At 44.9% G+C, this 20,519-nt stretch overlaps 1 protein-coding gene across 1 annotated transcript in view; it reads left to right on the top strand.

Annotated features, from left to right (window-relative positions):
* The window catches only part of LOC128696977 (trypsin-1-like), a 185,630-nt gene that overhangs the window by 112,796 nt on the left and 52,315 nt on the right, over window positions 1-20,519 (top strand). The gene's annotated exons all lie outside the window — the stretch shown is intronic.

Genomic DNA, 20,519 nt, shown 5'->3' with positions numbered 1-20,519 from the left:
ATTTTGGGAGATGTTAAGTGAATGTATAGGAGCTTTTGAACCAAGTGAGAGAGTAATTGTGGTAGGGGATCTGAATGCTAAAGTAGGAGAAACTTTTAGAGAGGGTGTGGTAGGTAAATTTGGGGTGCCAGGTGTAAATGATAATGGGAGCCCTTTGATTGAACTTTGTATAGAAAGGGGTTTAGTTATAGGTAATACATATTTTAAGAAAAAGAGGATAATCTAAGTATACAAGATATGATGTAGGGTGAAATGACAGTAGTTTGTTGGATTATGTATTGGAAGATAAAAGACTGTTGAGTAGACTTCAGGATGTACATGTTTATAGAGGGGCCACAGATATATCAGATCACTTTCTAGTTGTAGCTACACTGAGAGTAAAAGGTAGATGGGATACAAGGAGAATAGAAGCATCAGGGAAGAGAGAGGTGAAGGTTTATAAACTAAAAGAGGAGGCAGTTAGGGTAAGATATAAACAGCTATTGGAGGATAGATGGGCTAATGAGAGCATAGGCAATGGGGTCAAAGAGGTATGGGGTAGGTTTAAAAATGTAGTGTTAGAGTGTTCAGCAGAAGTTTGTGGTTACAGGAAAGTGGGTGCGGGAGGGAAGAGGAGCGATTGGTGGAATGATGATGTGAAGAGAGTAGTAAGGGAGAAAAAGTTAGCTTATGAGAAGTTTTTACAAAGTAGAAGTGATGCAAGGAGGGAAGAGTATATGGAGAAAAAGAGAGAGGTTAAGAGAGTGGTGAAGCAGTGTAAAAAGAGAGCAAATGAGAGAGTGGGTGAGATGTTATCAACAAATTTTGTTGAAAATAAGAAAAAGTTTTGGAGTGAGATTAACAAGTTAAGAAAGCCTAGAGAACAAATGGATTTGTCAGTTAAAAATAGGAGAGGAGAGTTATTAAATGGAGAGTTAGAGGTATTGGGAAGATGGAGGGAATATTTTGAGGAATTGTTAAATGTTGATGAAGATAGGGAAGCTGTGATTTCGTGTATAGGGCAAGGAGGAACAACATCTTGTAGGAGTGAGGAAGAGCCAGTTGTGAGTGTGGGGGAAGTTCGTGAGGCAGTAGGTAAAATGAAAGGGGGTAAGGCAGCCGGGATTGATGGGATAAAGATAGAAATGTTAAAAGCAGGTGGGGATGTAGTTTTGGAGTGGTTGGTGCAATTATTTAATAAATGTATAGAAGAGGGTAAGGTACCTAGGGATTGGCAGAGAGCATGCATAGTTCCTTTGTATAAAGGCAAAGGGGATAAAAGAGAGTGCAAAAATTATAGGGGGATAAGTCTGTTGAGTATACCTGGTAAAGTGTATGGTAGAGTTATTATTGAAAGAATTAAGAGTAAGACGGAGAATAGGATAGCAGATGAACAAGGAGGCTTTAGGAAAGGTAGGGGGTGTGTGGACCAGGTGTTTACAGTGAAATATATAAGTGAACAGTATTTAGATAAGGCTAAAGAGGTCTTTGTGGCATTTATGGATTTGGAAAAGGCGTATGACAGGGTGGATAGGGGGATAATGTGGCAGATGTTGCAGGTGTATGGTGTAGGAGGTAGGTTACTGAAAGCAGTGAAGAGTTTTTACGAGGATAATGAGGCTCAAGTTAGAGTATGTAGGAAAGAGGGAAATTATTTCCCAGTAAAAGTAGGCCTTAGACAAGGATGTGTGATGTCACCGTGGTTGTTTAATATATTTATAGATGGGGCTGTAAGAGAAGTAAATGCGAGGGTCTTGGCAAGAGGCGTGGAGTTAAAAGATAAAGAATCACACATAAAGTGGGAGTTGTCACAGTTGCTCTTTGCTGATGACACTGTGCTCTTGGGAGATTCTGAAGAGAAGTTGCAGAGATTGGTGGATGAATTTGGTAGGGTGTGCAAAAGAAGAAAATTGAAAGTGAATACAGGAAAGAGTAAGGTTATGAGGATAACAAAAAGATTAGGTGATGAAAGATTGGATATCAGATTGGAGGGAGAGAGTATGGAGGAGGTGAATGTATTCAGATATCTGGGAGTGGACGTGTCAGCGGATGGGTCTATGAAAGATGAGGTGAATCATAGAATTGATGAGGGGAAAAGGGTGAGTGGTGCACTTAGGAGTCTGTGGAGACAAAGAACTTTGTCCTTGGAGGCAAAGAGAGGAATGCATGAGAGTATAGTTTTACCAACGCTCTTATATGGGTGTGAAGCATGGGTGATGAATGTTGCAGCGAGGAGAAGGCTGGAGGCAGTGGAGATGTCATGTCTGAGAGCAATGTGTGGTGTGAATATAATGCAGAGAATTCGTAGTTTGGAAGTTAGGAGGAGGTGCGGGATTACCAAAACTGTTGTCCAGAGGGCTGAGGAAGGGTTGTTGAGGTGGTTCGGACATGTGGAGAGAATGGAGCGAAACAGAATAACTTCAAGAGTGTATCAGTCTGTAGTGGAAGGAAGGCGGGGTAGGGGGCGGCCTAGGAAAGGTTGGAGGGAGGGGGTAAAGGAGGTTTTGTGTGCGAGGGGCTTGGACTTCCAGCAAGCATGCGTGAGCGTGTTTGATAGGAGTGAATGGAGACAAATGGTTTTTAATACTTGACGTGCTGTTGGAGTGTGAGCAAAGTAACATTTATGAAGGGGTTCAGGGTAACAGGCAGGCCGGACTTGAGTCCTAGAGATGGGAAGTACAGTGCCTGCACTCTGAAGGAGGGGTGTTAATGTTGCAGTTTAAAAACTGTAGTGTAAAGCACCCTTCTGGCAAGACAGTGATGGAGTGAATGATGGTGAAAGTTTTTCTTTTTCGGGCCACCCTGCCTTGGTGGGAATCGGCCGGTGTGATAAAAAATAATATATATATATATATATATATATATATATATATATATATATATATATATATATATATATATATATATATATATGCAATAAGATCACAGTAAACAGGTGATTTCAAAATATGCAAAACAACCACTCTGAAAGAATAGAGAAATTCCAAGCGCTTTCGTGACTACTCACATTATCAAGGAACTGTGAACAATCCATAAACACCAGGCACTCAGCAGTACTAAAGCGTATTTTCCCTGATCACGTATGTCTTTGCATCAGGGAAAATACACTTTAGTGCTGCTGAGCGCCTGGTGTTTATAGATTGTTCACAGTTCCTTGATAATGTGAAAAGTCACGAAAGCGCTTGGAATTTCTCTAGTCTTTCACAGTGGTTGTTATGCATATATATATATATATATATATATATATATATATATATATATATATATATATATATATATATATATATATATATATATATATATATATATAAAATATATATATCTATAAAATATATAGATATATATATATATATATATATATATATATATATATATATATATATATATATATATATATATTGTGGAAAATACTGTATATATTTTCCAGAAATACAGTAGTTATATGTAAATAGATGGTCATACTGTATTTAATAAAAATTTGTTATAAAAAATGGGAAGCTGAGCCTGCGCAGAGGAGACTCGCCATTGTTGTTTGAATTGGACACAAACGTTAGTGAATAATGGGAAGAGTTTTTCGTGCTCTAGAGGTAAAATTGGGTTGACACCTCTCAAATAGGAGGCGAAATTGTTGGATGTGCATTCCTGCATAACTTGAGATATCAGGCGACTGGACATGACAGCTCCAGGAACCTCAGATAAGTCTTATGTTATAACTCTGGCCAGTGTTATTTCATGTATAGACAGTGAGGTTTTCCGAGTATGATACACCTTAATCTCCAGTCAAATTGGTGAGTGATATTAAAATATATTCTCCTTCTGTTATGTAAATGTGTGTATATATAATCACTCATTAATTTTAATATACAGTCCGCAAATTTATATATTTACCAGAATTCCTGGTGATACATATTTCATTTGTAATTAATAGGTCTAGAGCAACTTGTGGATAAGACAGTGGTAGGTATCGAAGGGGGACTTTTTGTGACCTAGGTGTTCCAAATTCCTACTTGTCTATGTAACTGATAAATAATTATCTTTGTTATCATTTACTGTTATGTACATAATGAGTTACATTCAGATAAATGTAATTTTCCACACACACACACACACATACACACACACACACACACACACACACACACACACACACACACACACACACACACACACACACACACAGCAGCGAGTCATGGTACGTGGCGAGGTGTCAGAGTGGGCACCTGTGACCAGCGGGGTCCCGCAGGGGTCAGTCCTAGGACCAGTGCTGTTTCTGGTATTTGTGAACGACATGACGGAAGGAATAGACTCTGAGGTGTCCCTGTTTGCAGATGACGTGAAGTTGATGAGAAGAATTCACTCGATCGAAGACCAGGCAGAACTACAAAGGGATCTGGACAGGCTGCAGACCTGGTCCAGCAATTGGCTCCTGGAGTTCAATCCCACCAAGTGCAAAGTCATGAAGATTGGGGAAGGGCAAAGAAGGCCGCAGACGGAGTACAGTCTAGGGGGTCAGAGACTACAAACCTCACTCAAGGAAAAAGATCTTGGGGTGAGTATAACACCAGGCACATCTCCTGAAGCGCACATCAACCAAATAACTGCTGCAGCATATGGGCGTCTAGCAAACCTCAGAACAGCATTCCGACATCTTAATAAGGAATCATTCAGGACCCTGTACACCGTGTACGTTAGGCCCATATTGGAGTATGCGGCGCCAGTTTGGAACCCACACCTAGCCAAGCACGTGAAGAAACTAGAGAAAGTGCAAAGGTTTGCAACAAGACTAGTCCCAGAGCTAAGAGGTATGTCCTACGAGGAGAGGTTAAGGGAAATCAACCTGACGACACTGGAGGACAGGAGAGATAGGGGGGACATGATAACGACATACAAAATACTAAGAGGAATTGACAAGGTGGACAAAGACAGGATGTTCCAGAGATTGGACACAGTAACAAGGGGACACAGTTGGAAGCTGAAGACACAGATGAATCACAGGGATGTTAGGAAGTATTTCTTCAGCCACAGAGTAGTCAGTAAGTGGAATAGTTTGGGAAGCGATGTAGTGGAGGCAGGATCCATACATAGCTTTAAGCAGAGGTATGATAAAGCTCACGGCTCAGGGAGAGTGACCTAGTAGCGATCAGTGAAGAGGCGGGGCCAGGAGCTCGGACTCGACCCCCGCAACCTCAACTAGGTGAGTACAACTAGGTGAGTACACACACACACACACACATACACACATACACACACACACACACACACACACACACACACACACACACACACACACACACATACACACACACATACACACATACACACATACACACATACACACACACACACACATACACACATACACACATACACACACACACACACACACACACACACACACACACACACACACATATATATATATATATATATATATATATATATATATATATATATATATATTATGCCAATAGTGTATAGCAGTCATTCAAATGATAGTCCTTTAATATTTACCAAGTATCCGCAGATAGACTTGTGTAAGAAATATTTACGCTCCCCGCACAAGAATATTGTGCTCACAGTGGGAAAGAAAAATGATAATTAATCATTTGTTATGTGGGTCGATTACCAGCGCACTCAGCTCACGCACTGAAGTCCGGGGGTCGATCCCCGGTACGGCTGGAAACATTAGGACGTGTTTCCTTAAGACACCTACTGTCCATGTTCACCTAGCAGTAAAATAGGTACCAGGGTGTTAGTGGACTGGTGTGGGTCGCATCCTGGAGACAAAACTGACCTAATTTGCCAGAAATGCTCTGCATAACAAGGGACTTTCTATACAGTAATATGTCGCTGATGTTAGCTAGGCTTGTATACCTTGTACTACATATATATTGTCAATATGGCTCATGGTAAATTGTACTGAAGGCCGATAACATTTTCAGTAATAATAATATGAAAAATCTCAATAAAATAATTTATAAGCTTATTTGAAAAGTTTGCAGTACATATAAGCTTTGTACATTGTTCAAACATTTACAGTCATGTAAATTATTCAAGATCTTTTCATCTGCAAAGAACCTTTACACAGCTGCAATGTGACTTAAGCTGCTATCAACGGTTATTCACCCGCGGCAGGTCTGCCACCTGTGGCCCATGGCAGGTCTGCCACCTGTGGTCCATGGCAGGTCTGCCACCTGTTTCCCACAACAGGGGGGGTCACGTGTGGTCCACAACAGGGTGCCACGTGTGGCCCACAACACGTTGTCCTCTATAGCCCGTGGCAGTGTCCCGCTTGTTTCCTATGATAGGGTGCCACCTGTGGCCCAATGAAAATGTTTAAGTTAATACCCCGCTGACTAAAGTCTTTATTGCACTTACTAGTGTCATCGTATGATTCCTGGCTACACTTGCAGGTTCATCCCGGCATGTTGTGCCTGCAATAAGAAGTAACTTTTGTCAAGATTGGTGGACTGAACACATCGACTCTAGGCTGAGGGAATGAGTACCTAAAACTCCTGCTAATCTTCCACCTTTCTCTGCATTGGACTGCAGAAGCCACTGCGTGGTAAAATGTTTGCAGAATAAAGATGCCGAAATGTTGAACAGGTGTCTGATCACAAAAGTTGTCGATGTTATGCAGTTCACGTTAGTTCAATATCTTTATTATATACCCCATACCCATCCTGAGGGCGGTAGTCAAAAGATTATAGAGGCACATAATGGGTCCAGGGACTGTACCCCAACATTACAAAAACGCATAATGGGTCCAGAGACTGTAACTCAACATTACAGAGGAACATAATGGGTCCAGGGACTGGGCTGCCAAGTTTGATAGGTAAACAAATTACAGTGGTAATGAACTATTTACAAGTTTATATCTGGTTACAGTGGTAATGCCCACTGTAAACAGTGCAGTTCACGTCACTCTTGCCGGTATGTTCGGTGTGGACTTCAATCCCGGATCTTTCCCTTTTTTAGATTTTCTGGTTCTTACCTTCCAGATTGTTGTCCGCCTCTGATGTTTTTCCATTAACCAAAACTCTCACGATGTTTTATATAGTAAGCGCTTGTTTGTTTGACCTTTGTAGTCAAAGATTCATAATAATCAATCCCATATAACACTGTTTATATAATGAATAATAACATTCATATTACTTTTCCTCTGCAACCTCAAGGTCATCCTTTTCTATCCTAATGCTTGTCACCTTATCATCCGTTTCTGTCTTTTATTCGTTAGTTTCTTGTTGATCCACTGGAGAACCTTCCTTTAAGTTTCTGCCTGTTTCAGAAGCTTCTTTTCTATTGAAGAGGCTGTGCCAAAAACTTTTCTCAAGTCAAAGAATATTCGTAGGTTAGTAAGGTAGGACTCTCTTACCTTCTATAATCTGCGTCATTCATCTCTTACCTCATTCTCCTGGTTATCTTTCTCAGTACTTCAGGCGACGTACTTGTTAGTGATACTGGCTTGTGTGTTATAAAGACACTAGTATCCATTATGTACCTCTGTAATCTGTAAATACCTTTGTAACTTGTCATGACTGTGACCAGATCTACCTGGAGTTCATTACCTTTGTAACTTGCTCAGCTATCAAAACTTTGGGGTCCAATCCCTGGACCCATTATGTACCTCTGTAATCTTTTGACTACCGCCCACAAGATGGGTATGGTGTGACTACCGCCCACAAGATGGGTATGGGGTGACTACCGCCCACAAGATGGGTATGGGGTGACTACCGCCCACAAGATGGGTATGGGGTGACTACCTCTCACAGGATGGGTATGGGGTACATAAAGATATTAAACTAAAACTAGCTAGTAACTTTTCATTAATATTCCCACTTGATAAAAGACTTCAGCAGTGTCACTGAGAGACAGAGTGGTCGTATATATTGCGCGGGGTGAGATCATTAATTGAATGAGAGTCAGGTTACTTCTTGGGATAACCTTGAGGTATTAACCTTCGCTCACTAGATCCGGGATCCAGCGTCCTGCATTCAATCAACGTTTTCAATTTAGCCAGAAGAGATCATCTGCCACGAAGTCTTCATCACAATTTCCATTCATATTATCCATTCAGAATTTCTTCTTATAATGGTAACTCGAATCTTTTCATTCGGGAACTTTGAAGCGACTCGTCTGAACAGTAGGTGTTCAGCAGGGTGATTCCGCGACCTTCTCTTTTTTTCTGTTGTGTTGTTCGGCCACTGGACAGTGACACTATTACTAGCACCGTAAATTCTGTTAGAGGACATCAGGGAACATAGATCACAGAATTTAGGATTATCTCTAAGCCTTTCAAAAAAGTCAAGTAGCTTCTTACACTGAACAACTCATTGATGATATCATAATGGCTACCAGGAGGTCAAGAGAATAGAACGCCGGGCTAGACATTGATGCCTACGATACCGTTTACTTAATAGATATCAATTGCTCTATGAGCTAGCGTATATTTTAGTTGTGTTCCCCGTTCCTCAGCTTAACTACTCTGAATAAAGCTTCCTAAATCTTTCTCTGGATGACTCAAAGAAGGTTGAATGAAAATTAAAACAACCTGCCAGATTGCTTCGTCAGCTATCCTGACTCCTTCCACTGTATCTAATATATTAGAGAATAAAATTCTTCCAGAAGACCCGATAATTCAGGGGGTTGTTGGCATTACCTCAGCCTCGACCCTCGAGGTTCCCATAGGTACTCAGACTAGTACATGAAAGTGATGGTTTCACTAACACCAATAACGACAGATCGGTTTTTAACTTGCCTATACTAGGAAAACCATTTGGAAAAATAATACTCTAAAACACACTCTTTCATGAAGGTAAATAGTATAAAATACGACACGATGGAAAAATAAACCCAAATGCAGCATAATATGATCCTTTACTAACTACGTTTCACCCACACAGTGGACTTTATAAAGTCACAAATAAATCTTTCATAACGACACAGTGTTCGAGATCCAAAAAGTCATCAGCATATAAGACCCCGTAAGGAAGATGATTGACACAATCTACACTTTACTTGAAGATCAAGAATATCTGCCATGAATGTTTATTAGTCGCAAGATATTCTTCTCGCGTCCAGTCAGTATTCCTCCTCTCGTGCCCCATCAGTATTCCCTCACTCGTGGAGTGGGTATACCTGGAGAGGATTTTGGGGGTCAACGCCCCCGCGGCTCGGTCTGAGACCAGGCCTCGTGGTGGATCAGGGTCTGATCAACCAGGCTGTTACTGCTGGCCGCACGCAAACTTACGTACGAACCACAGCCCTGCTGGTCAGGTACTGACTCTAGGTGGAGGGAGACAATATATATTTTTTTCGTATTCATCAGCAATTTACTAATACCCTATTGTATACGATAGTTACATAGTAAGAACAAAAGACAGTTGTCTCTTGTTGTTGATGAACATTTAATGGAATACTGGACGATATCCTCATTATACAGAAGTCTTCCAGCTAAAACTGAAAGATTTCAATATTTGTAACATCATGTGGGATGGAATATGGCGGGGATAATGTGGTGTACCTGGAAGGAAAGAAGGAAGGGGGTGGGAGTGAATGTAGAGATGTTTTATTCGTCAGGACACAGGACAAGTATCTCCTGGCAAGGGTCGTTGTCATACCATGACCTGTAAACAGACCAAACACTCGTTGGCTTACCAGAGGTTTTACAACCCTATAAAAAAAAAGGAGAATAGTTATCCTTAGTCTTCCGTAGAGGCGATGTAAGACCTCGAAGTCATTTCAGCCTTCCCACAAGCACTTCTCTCTCACACCGAAGCTAAGTTTCTGTAATGTCATCTGGCGGCCTCAGGCTGGAAAGAAGATGGCATCTTCCTGCCATAGCTCGCCTTCACTCGCCTCACCCTAAGCATAAGGCCCAGACGTGTTGCCGTCTTCCTCTTCGCCACGGCTGCTGATGACTTTGCAAGTTGTAAATAAAGAATGGGCATTCAAGAGTCAATAAATCAAGTTTAGCCGGTCTACTGCTTCCTTACAACCTGTTCGACAAGTGTTACCAAGTCCATTACGCCAGAAGATATTACAACAGCGTTGTGTGATGGAATGCAAGGGAAAAGGATGGTGAAGGGACACTAATATTTTTTATTTAGGCAAAATTTGACACATTAGCAGTGTGCTGCTCCTCTACTCCGTATGACAGTTACGCCGTGAAAATAAAAGCAAGCTATATTTCCCTGTCATATTCCATGACGCAGGACGTAGTTCATACATGGTGCTAAAGTCTCCCAGCCTGAGCTGGGAGACTTCAGTAGAGCAATGAAGATGTCTTCATGTGATACATTACTGGTTCATCAGCTACAGGAGTTTTAGAAGCTTGGTTCCAGAAGAGCTGGAGTTACTATCACTCGTGAATTACCATCTCTCAGGATGGTAATTCACGAGTGATAGTGGTGTGACCCATATTCCTTACTTTCTGGTCGAAACAGGTCACAGTGTCTGATGCTATTGATCTTAGGTCTCTGCTGATATCCTTCAGCAGGATGATTTTAACAACGGAGAGATGGATGCCCACTTGTAACCCCATTTCAGGCATGTCACAAGCAGATCAAGGTTATCAGCGTCATCATGATAGCCGGTAGGAAGGTATTAAGGAGTGGATTCTCACTGTTGTTCTTAGTGACAGGTGCGTACGATATCCTTACAGTGGGAAGTGGGTAAGGAGGGCTGTCGTTGACAGGTGTACTGCATTTAATAGGGACGCACAGTTTGATTGAATTCCTCACATTTTCCTTCAACCAGTTGGTGTATGGAATATGAGATTGTATGTTACTGACATTATGAGGCATTTTGTAGTCATGAAACAGCACATCCTTCAGCCGCCAGAAGAGTGTATTTAGCTGTACTATTCTTTCATATCCAGTAGGAAGCTTCAGTTCTCCCCTCATGTTTATGATTTTAGGGTAAATTGGAGCACTAACAATTTTCCTTATGACTTTGGATTGGTTGAAGTATATTAACACAGTGAGTGAAAAGCTAATCAAGTGATACAGCAAGTGACTGGCATCTGAACATTATGTAGAGCAACCTTATAAATTTGACAATGTTGTCAGTGTTTCTTAATACAAGTTTTCCAAGGGGCTTAAGTCTCTCTCTTCAAGTCTGAAGTTTATGTTACTTGCAATATCACTGTTGATTTCAACTACTAAACATTTGTATTGTTAAGAGAACTCAAGGACAGTGTTATTGGTTAGGAAGCGCGGCAGATTGTTAGTGTAGAAACCAGGGTACAGGTGGGGTTAGAACCATGGCTAGTGAGTCGTAAAACTCCAGGCCAAAATTATGACAAAAGATTTTTGTCTTGTCAGCGGATATATCAAGACTACAGTTAGTACTAACAGCTGTTAAGTTGTCTAGGACGCCTGAACTATACCTGTCTGCCTGACTACCTGCCTGCAGGCCTGCCTGCCTGTAGGCCTATATGAATGGCTCACTGCTTACCTGCCTGCCTGCATGTCTACCTACCTATCCATATACCTATCCACCTACCTACCTCCCTGCCAACCTGCCTATGTGTGTGTGTCTGTCTGTTTGTCTGTCTATCTGCCTGCCTATCTACCTTCTTACCTACTTGAATTCTTGTCTGCCTGACTACCTGCCTGCCTGCCTGCCTGCCTGCCTGCCTTCCACTTTGCCTGCCTTGAGGAATGGCGAGGAAAACAGGTCAAAAAGTCTCACTCACGTGTGTAAGCTTCCTCACTCTCTTATATGAACCATTTCTTCAGTACAGGGTCACCTTCCTGAGTGTTTGGTGGCACAGTGATCTTTGTTCTTCTGTGTTCTGTTTCCTGTTGTGTTCTGCTGTGTGCTTCTGTATTCTGGGTTCTCCTGCCATCTGTGTCCTACTGATTTCTATGTTGTATTGCGTGTCCATGTGCTCTGTAGCCTGTGGTCTCCTCTCTTCTGTGTTCTACCGCGTTATTATGATTTGTGTTCTGCGTTCTCTTTTGTTCTCTTGTGTTCAACTGCATTGTGTTGTGGTTTCTTTCATTGTCTTGTGTTCTGCGTTCTATTTTGTCCTGCATTCTCTTTTGTTCTGCGTTCTCTTCTGTTCTCCGTCGTTCTCTTTTGGTCCCGTCCGTTCTCTTTTGTTCTGCTGTGCTTCTCATGGTCTGGTCCTGAATGTGCTGGGTCACTGGAGTTTACGGTAGCTTCTTGCTGAGTATTGAACCAACACTGCACATACCTCTTGGAGTTGCTTTTCTACACACACACACACACACACACACACACACACACACACACACACACACACACACACACACACACACACACACACACACACACACACACACACACACACACCTTACTACCCTAACACTCAGTTAACACAGAGAAATCTATATCGTTAGCAAGAACAAAATAGGAATACGTGTTTAGGTACGGTGAAGGGAGTAAAATAATCAGTGATAGTATCAGAAATCTTCATGGCAGACTTGGAGAGACTTAGCCTCTCAAAATACTTGTAGGAAAGAATATGTTATCAACGTCCAACATACAAGGATGTTATATATAGTGTTAAGAGATACGATAAAAATTTTGTATGGATTTTTAGCTTGGGGGAGGATTATCCACCCAGGATAACCCAAGAAAGGTAGCGTGTCATTGAGGGACTGTCTGTCTTATTTCTACTGGGGTCCTTCAATCTTGTTTCCCAGGATGCGACCCACACCAGTCAACTAACACTCAGGTACCTACTTAATGCTAGGTGAACAGGAATAGTATGTTTAAGGAAACGTACCCAACGAGACTGAACCATGGACATTCATTGTGTGAGCCGAGTGCAGCACTATGAACCAAGCTATCCGTACCTTACACTTCACTAACCTTCCATGTACTGTTCTGTTAGGTTAGGTAAGGCTTTTCAGGAAACAGGACAAGTGTTTCTTGACGGGGGTCTTAAGTCATATGATGACGCTCAGCTGGAGCTTTTGGTTATCTGACTGAGGCTTTACGCTGGCTTACCGGTCCACCCCCTTAAAAAATTAAGGTAATAGTTATAACCACACACTACTGTGTTTAATAAGCTTGAAGTAATCCAGAAGAATGCCATGGGGATAATTCTTAGTGCCGCAACTTGCTAAGATCATGAAAGATCAGACTTGACCATCACGGTTGAGGGATGTGTTGCTTCATACCTACCTACAACATGCTAGATAATGTCAATAACATAGCCGTTCATGGTCTATAAACCATCTGAGCGAAGGAAAATGTGAGTAATCTTATTAATTTGAACATCCCTGTTAAGTGTAGTATACTTGCCAGTGACTTCCTACTCACTGCTTACTGTAAGGATATTAATCACGCCTTTCACTTAGAACAATGAGAATCCATTCCTCCTTTAAATAGCGGTGCAAGAAACTATTGCCTCTCATGTGGATACCTTGCTGCGCAGTGAGCACCAACCAGGCTTGCAGTGATGGCATGGCTTAGCAGACTACAGGCAGCACTGCAGCAGCCTGCAGGCAGCACTGCAGCACACTACAGGCAGCACTGCAGCACACTACAGGCAGCACTGCAGCAGCCTGCATAATGCTCAAAGGGTGTGAGGTAGTAATATCAGACTAATAACCGGCTCACTTCACCACTAAGAGAACTTAGCTACACTGAAGCTCTCCATCAACATATTAAAAAACATTGAATTGGTGATTTTCTGTGACCTTAAGATTCTTATTTGCAAAATAAACACCAGAAACATCGTAATAGACATTCAAAATGACCTGCATAGAGTTCAGGTCAGGGGCTTTCATATATAATTTGTCCGGTTATCGTCCTATATAGAAATCAGCTATCAACTGGGCATCCCCCTCCCATATCCTTTGTTAAAACAGTCATACTGAAGGTTATCAGCTCTTGTAGACGAGAAAATAGTTACTCTAGAGACCTGAGAACTCTGGTACCAGGCACTAGAACTCTTCCAGTCAGAAGTTATGTTTATGGGCAACATAAAACATCCACTGGAGTGAGTTAAAACTGTCCTTTGCAGGTTCCCACTTGGCATTTTTACTGAAGTAATTGGACAATGGAGACATTGGTTTTCAAGCGATAATTTGTGAATGCCTTATTTGATTTGCTTCAATACTTCAACACCGATAACTTGATGCAACTTCTGAGACTTGAGATTTAAGGTTTGGTGTAGTTTGGGGTATTGATCTCTGAGAGATTAGTAACTAGAGTGCCTCTTCTGACTGACTTTAAATATTCGAAGCTGGTGTTACTTTCTGAATGTTTGAATTAGTTTCTTGATGTGTTGATCCTAATTTGCTATGTATTTTTATTATTATTATTATTATTATTATTATTATTATTATTATTATTATTATTATTATTATTATTATTATTATTATTATTATTATTATCAAGGGGAAGCGCTAAACCCGTAGGATTATACAGCGCCTGTGCAGGAAGATGTGGAAGGCATTCAGGCTTAATTCGGGGAACTGGAGCACAGATCCAAGACCCTAGATCAAGAGCCCCTCACCAGCATAAAGGAACCTTCCTTGAGGGTTTGTATTTTGGCGAGACTAAGACATTAGTTTTCACGTGATAACTTGTTAATGACTCTCCTGACTCACACCAGCTCCCGGGCTGTTGAACTGTTCACTAAATGAACAAATTCCTCTTGCAAGCCGTCAGGGAGTGAGTGTGTTTACACGGCGAGTAGGCTATGTATTAATTTTGCATCTTCTCTTAAGTCCGAGAAGTAAGACAATTGCGCAGGGAAAAGCTTACTAAGGCCAGTAAAAACAGTTTCTCCATTCTTAAGAATTGTGGCCAAATTTTCAAATATATGACATTTACCAGCCTTGATATTTTGTTCCCAGACTTCTAGTTTCATGGTAAATCCCTAACTATATCAGTGACATCAATCAACGTTATGTGAATAAACATTTTAAAAAACGATAAGTTGATCAAACATTTCTCCAACATTTGGGTCTCTTTATTCTGGAATGGAAATATCCAGAAGTTGCACAAGTGTGTCTCATTCATCAACGTTATGAACGAGTCTTGTAGTGACATATTCAATATATTTTAATAAACAATGCGATTCAAGTACGCTAATTTTGACTGACCATTCTTGTTAGATTTTTTTTTTTTTGTAGAAAATCTGATAATGTGTCTTGCTATCTCGAGAAAAAAAATTAAGCCATCTTTTCTGAGACTCAGGTCTAGTAACTACATTACCTCGTGACAGCCGCTGCACCTCACTGTGAAAAAAAATGTTCTCATATTCACCATCAAAATCTTGGCACAACAGACGAGGAAGACATTTACCATCTTGACTAGTCAGAGTTCACGTGGCAGTGTCGACGATGCTCAGGCATATTAATGAACTATGCAGTGTATGTTACATGAGAGTTCAACTCTTTCAGTCTATAAACCCTGAGTAAATGCCGAACATAGCTGGTGCGCGATGAGTCGTGCAAGCAGCACATACACTTCCATGACAGTCCCTCAACCTCGAAGAATGTGCAGACCTCTTTGAAAACTATATTTCCTGACGTTTGCCTGTAAAATACTGAATATATATAAAGAAATGTTAACAAATCACTGAAGTCAGTAACGAAACAACAAATTATAGTAACTCGCGTAACCCTGGAAATCCCTTACCAGTCTGGAAGGGCAGCACTAGAGCGAGTGTTTTCTCGTCAGCGTTAGAAAAGGACTGAGGATAGACAGTACTGATATATGTCAACACTGGCAGCGGACCAAAGAATCACAGTTGGGTATGCCACTTTTTTTCTTCAGTCGTAGAGCAATACAGAGGTATTCCCTTTACTAACTTCCTATTGTTTGTGTCCAGTTGTCCAGGTTTAAGAGCCATCTTTGTGCACATTTCTGTACACACGAGTACAAATCTGTGTATATATGTGTATGTATTTGGGTAGATATCTCGAGAAACATGTGTATATACATCTTAGTACACATTTGTACACGAATGTGAGTGCAAATTGGTGTACGTATAATAGTGCTCATCTACGTACACATCTGTGTACATATCTACATGGTATAAACCTTGGTAATAAATACCGACGAGTTGGTTTAGAAAGACACGTAAACAAACACTAGGACATATTTATAAGAAAACGTTTCGGTCCCAGGACCGAAACGTTTTCTAATATGTCCTAGTGTTTGCTTACGTGTCTTTCTAAACCAACATATCTATATATACATTCTGATAACGTTTCTACAATATTGTCTCACAAAATTGAAATATAATAACATGTAACAGCTCTGATAAGACATTAGTGGGAATATTACCTGCAGCGTCTCCAACACCTGCAGCGTCTCCAACACCTGCAGCGTCTCCAACACCTGCAGCGTCTCCAACACCTGCAGCGTCTCCAACACCTGCAACGTCTCCAACACCTGCAACGTCTCCAACACCTGCAGCGTCTCCAACACCTGCAGCGTCTCCAACACCTGCAGCGTCTCCAACACCTGCAGCGTCTCCAACACCTGCAACGTCTCCAACACCTGCAGCGTCTCCAACACCTGCAGCGTCTCCAACACCTGCAGCGTCTCCAACACCTGCAGCGTCTCCAACACCTGCAACGTCTCCAACACCTGCAACGTCTCCAACACCTGCAGCGTCTCCAACACCTGCAGCGTCTCCAACACCTGCAACGTCTCCAACACCTGCAGCGTCTCCAACACCTGCAGCGTCTCCAACACCTGCAGCGTCTCCAACACCTGCAGCGTCTCCAACACCTGCAGCGTCTCCAACACCTGCAGCGTCTCCAACACCTGCAACGTCTCCAACACCTGCAACGTCTCCAACACCTGCAGCGTCTCCAACACCTGCAGCGTCTCCAACACCTGCAACGTCTCCAACACCTGCAGCGTCTCCAACACCTGCAACGTCTCCAACACCTGCAGCGTCTCCAACACCTGCAGCGTCTCCAACACCTGCAGCGTCTCCAACACCTGCAGCGTCTCCAACACCTGCAACGTCTCCAACACCTGCAGCGTCTCCAACACCTGCAGCGTCTCCAACACCTGCAGCGTCTCCAACACCTGCAGCGTCTCCAACACCTGCAACGTCTCCAACACCTGCAGCGTCTCCAACACCTGCAACGTCTCCAACACCTGCAGCGTCTCCAACACCTGCAGCGTCTCCAACACCTGCAGCGTCTCCAACACCTGCAGCGTCTCCAACACCTGCAGCGTCTCCAACACCTGCAACGTCTCCAACACCTGCAGCGTCTCCAACACCTGCAGCGTCTCCAACACCTGCAGCGTCTCCAACACCTGCAGCGTCTCCAACACCTGCAACGTCTCCAACACCTGCAGCGTCTCCAACACCTGCAACGTCTCCAACACCTGCAGCGTCTCCAACACCTGCAGCGTCTCCAACACCTGCAGCGTCTCCAACACCTGCAGCGTCTCCAACACCTGCAGCGTCTCCAACACCTGCAGCGTCTCCAACACCTGCAACGTCTCCAACACCTGCAGCGTCTCCAACACCTGCAACGTCTCCAACACCTGCAGCGTCTCCAACACCTGCAGCGTCTCCAACACCTGCAACGTCTCAAACACCTGTAGCGTCTCCAACACCTGCAACGTATCCAACATCTGCAGCGTCTCCAACACCTGCAGCGTCTCCAACACCTGCAGCGTCTCCAACACCTGCAACGTCTCCAACACCTGCAGCGTCTCCAACACCTGCAGCGTCTCCAACACCTGCAACGTCTCCAACACCTGCAGCGTCTCCAACACCTGCAGCGTCTCCAACACCTGCAACGTCTCCAACACCTGCAGCGTCTCCAACACCTGCAGCGTCTCCAACACCTGCAGCGTCTCCAACACCTGCACCGTCTCCAACACCTGCACCGTCTCCATCACCTGTAGCGTCTCCAACACCTGCAGCGTCTCCAACACCTGCAGCGTCTCCAACACCTGCAGCGTCTCCAACACCTGCAGCGTCTCCAACACCTGCAGCGTCTCCAACGCCTGCAGCGTCTCCAACACCTGCAGCGTCTCCAACACCTGCAGCGTCTCCAACACCTGCAGCGTCTCCAACGCCTGCAGCGTCTCCAACGCCTGCAGCGTCTCCAACACCTGCAGCGTCTCCAACACCTGCAGCGTCTCCAACGCCTGCAGCGTCTCCAACGCCTGCAGCGTCTCCAACACCTCCAGCGTCTCCAACACCTGCAGCGTCTCCAACACCTGCAGCGTCTCCAACACCTGCAGCGTCTCCAACTCCTGCAACGTCTCAAACACCTGTAGCGTCTCCAACACTTGCAACGTATCCAACATCTGCAGCGTCTCCAACACCTGCAGCGTCTCCAACACCTGCAGCGTCTCCAACACCTGCAACGTCTCCAACACCTGCAGCGTCTCCAACACCTGCAGCGTCTCCAACACCTGCAGCGTCTCCAACACCTGCAGCGTCTCCAACACCTGCAGCGTCTCCAACACCTGCAGCGTCTCCAACACCTGCAGCGTCTCCAACACCTGCAGCGTCTCCAACACCTGCAGCGCCTCCAACACCTGCAGCGTCTCCAACACCTGCAGCGTCTCCAACACCTGCAACGTATCCAACACCTGCAGCGTCTCCAACACCTGCAACGTATCCAACACCTGCAGCGTCTCCAACACCTGCAGCGTCTCCAACACCTGCAGCGTCTCCAACACCTGCAGCGTCTCCAACACCTGCAACGTATCCAACACCTGCAGCGTCTCCAACACCTGCAACGTATCCAACACCTGCAGCGTCTCCAACACCTGCAGCGTCTCCAACACCTGCAACGTATCCAACACCTGCAGCGTCTCCAACACCTGCAGCGTCTCCAACACCTGCAGCGTCTCCAACACCTGCAGCGTCTCCAACACCTGCAACGTCTCCAACACCTGCAGCGTCTCCAACACCTGCAACGTATCCAACACCTGCAGCGTCTCCAACACCTGCAACGTATCCAACACCTGCAGCGCCTCCAACACCTGCAGCGTCTCTAACACCTGCAACGTATCCAACACCTGCAGCGCCTCCAACACCTGCAGCGTCTCCAACACCTGCAGCGTCTCCAACACCTACAGCGTCTCCAACACCTGCAACAACGTATCCAACACCTGCAGCGCCTCCAACACCTGCAGCGCCTCCAACACCTGCAGCGTCTCCAACACCTGCAGCGCCTCCAACACCTGCAGCGTCTCCAACACCTGCAGCGTCTCCAACACCTGCAGCGTCTCCAACACCTGGAGCGTCTCCAACACCTGCAACGTCTCCAACACCTGCAGCGTCTCCAACACCTGCAACGTATCTAACACCTGCAACGTATCCAACACCTGCAGCGTCTCCAACACCTGCAGCGCCTCCAACACCTGCAGCGCCTCCAACACCTGCAGCGTCTCCAACACCTGTCACGCATCCAACACCTGCAGCGCCTCCAACACCTGCAGCGTCTCCAACACCTGCAACGTATCCAACACCTGCAGCGCCTCCAACACCTGCAGCGTCTCCAACACCTGCAGCGCCTCCAACACCTGCAGCGTCTCCAACACCTGCAGCGTCTCCAACACCTGCAGCGTCTCCAACACCTGCAGCGCCTCCAACACCTGCAGCGTCTCCAACACCTGCAGCGTCTCCAACACCTCCAGCGTCTCCAACACCTGCAGTGTCTCCAACACCTGCAGCGTCTCCAACACCTGCAGCGTCTCCAACACCTGCAGCGTCTCCAACTCCTGCAACGTCTCAAACACCTGTAGCGTCTCCAACACTTGCAACGTATCCAACATCTGCAGCGTCTCCAACACCTGCAGCGTCTCCAACACCTGCAGCGTCTCCAACACCTGCAACGTCTCCAACACCTGCAACGTCTCCAACACCTGCAGCGTCTCCAACACCTGCAGCGTCTCCAACACCTGCAGCGTCTCCAACACCTGCAGCGTCTCCAACACCTGCAGCGTCTCCAACACCTGCAGCGTCTCCAACACCTGCAGCGTCTCCAACACCTGCAGCGCCTCCAACACCTGCAGCGTATCCAACACCTGCAGCGTCTCCAACACCTGCAACGTATGCAACACCTGCAGCGTCTCCAACACCTGCAACGTATCCAACACCTGCAGCGCCTCCAACACCTGCAGCGCCTCCAACACCTGCAGCGTCTCCAACACCTGCAACGTATCCAACACCTGCAGCGCCTCCAACACCTGCAGCGTCTCCAACACCTGCAGCGCCTCCAACACCTGCAGCGTCTCCAACACCTGCAGCGTCTCCAACACCTGCAGCGTCTCCAACACCTGCAGCGTCTCCAACGCCTGCAGCGTCTCCACCGCCTGCAGCGTCTCCGACACCTGCAGCGTCTCCAACACCTGCAGCGCCTCCAACACCTGCAGCGTCTCCAATACCTGCAACTTATCCAACACCTGCAGCGTCTCCAACACCTGCAGCGTCTCCAACACCTGCAGCGTCTCCAACACCTGCAGCGTCTCCAACACCTGCAGCGTCTCCAACACCTGCAGCGTCTCCAACACCTGCAGCGTCTCCAACACCTGCAGCGTCTCCAACACCTGCAGCGTCT

The sequence above is a fragment of the Cherax quadricarinatus genome, chromosome 49 (genome assembly GCF_038502225.1).
Source record: "Cherax quadricarinatus isolate ZL_2023a chromosome 49, ASM3850222v1, whole genome shotgun sequence".
NCBI classification, from domain to species: domain Eukaryota; kingdom Metazoa; phylum Arthropoda; class Malacostraca; order Decapoda; family Parastacidae; genus Cherax; species Cherax quadricarinatus.
This window is presented reverse-complemented; position numbering and strand designations above follow the sequence as displayed.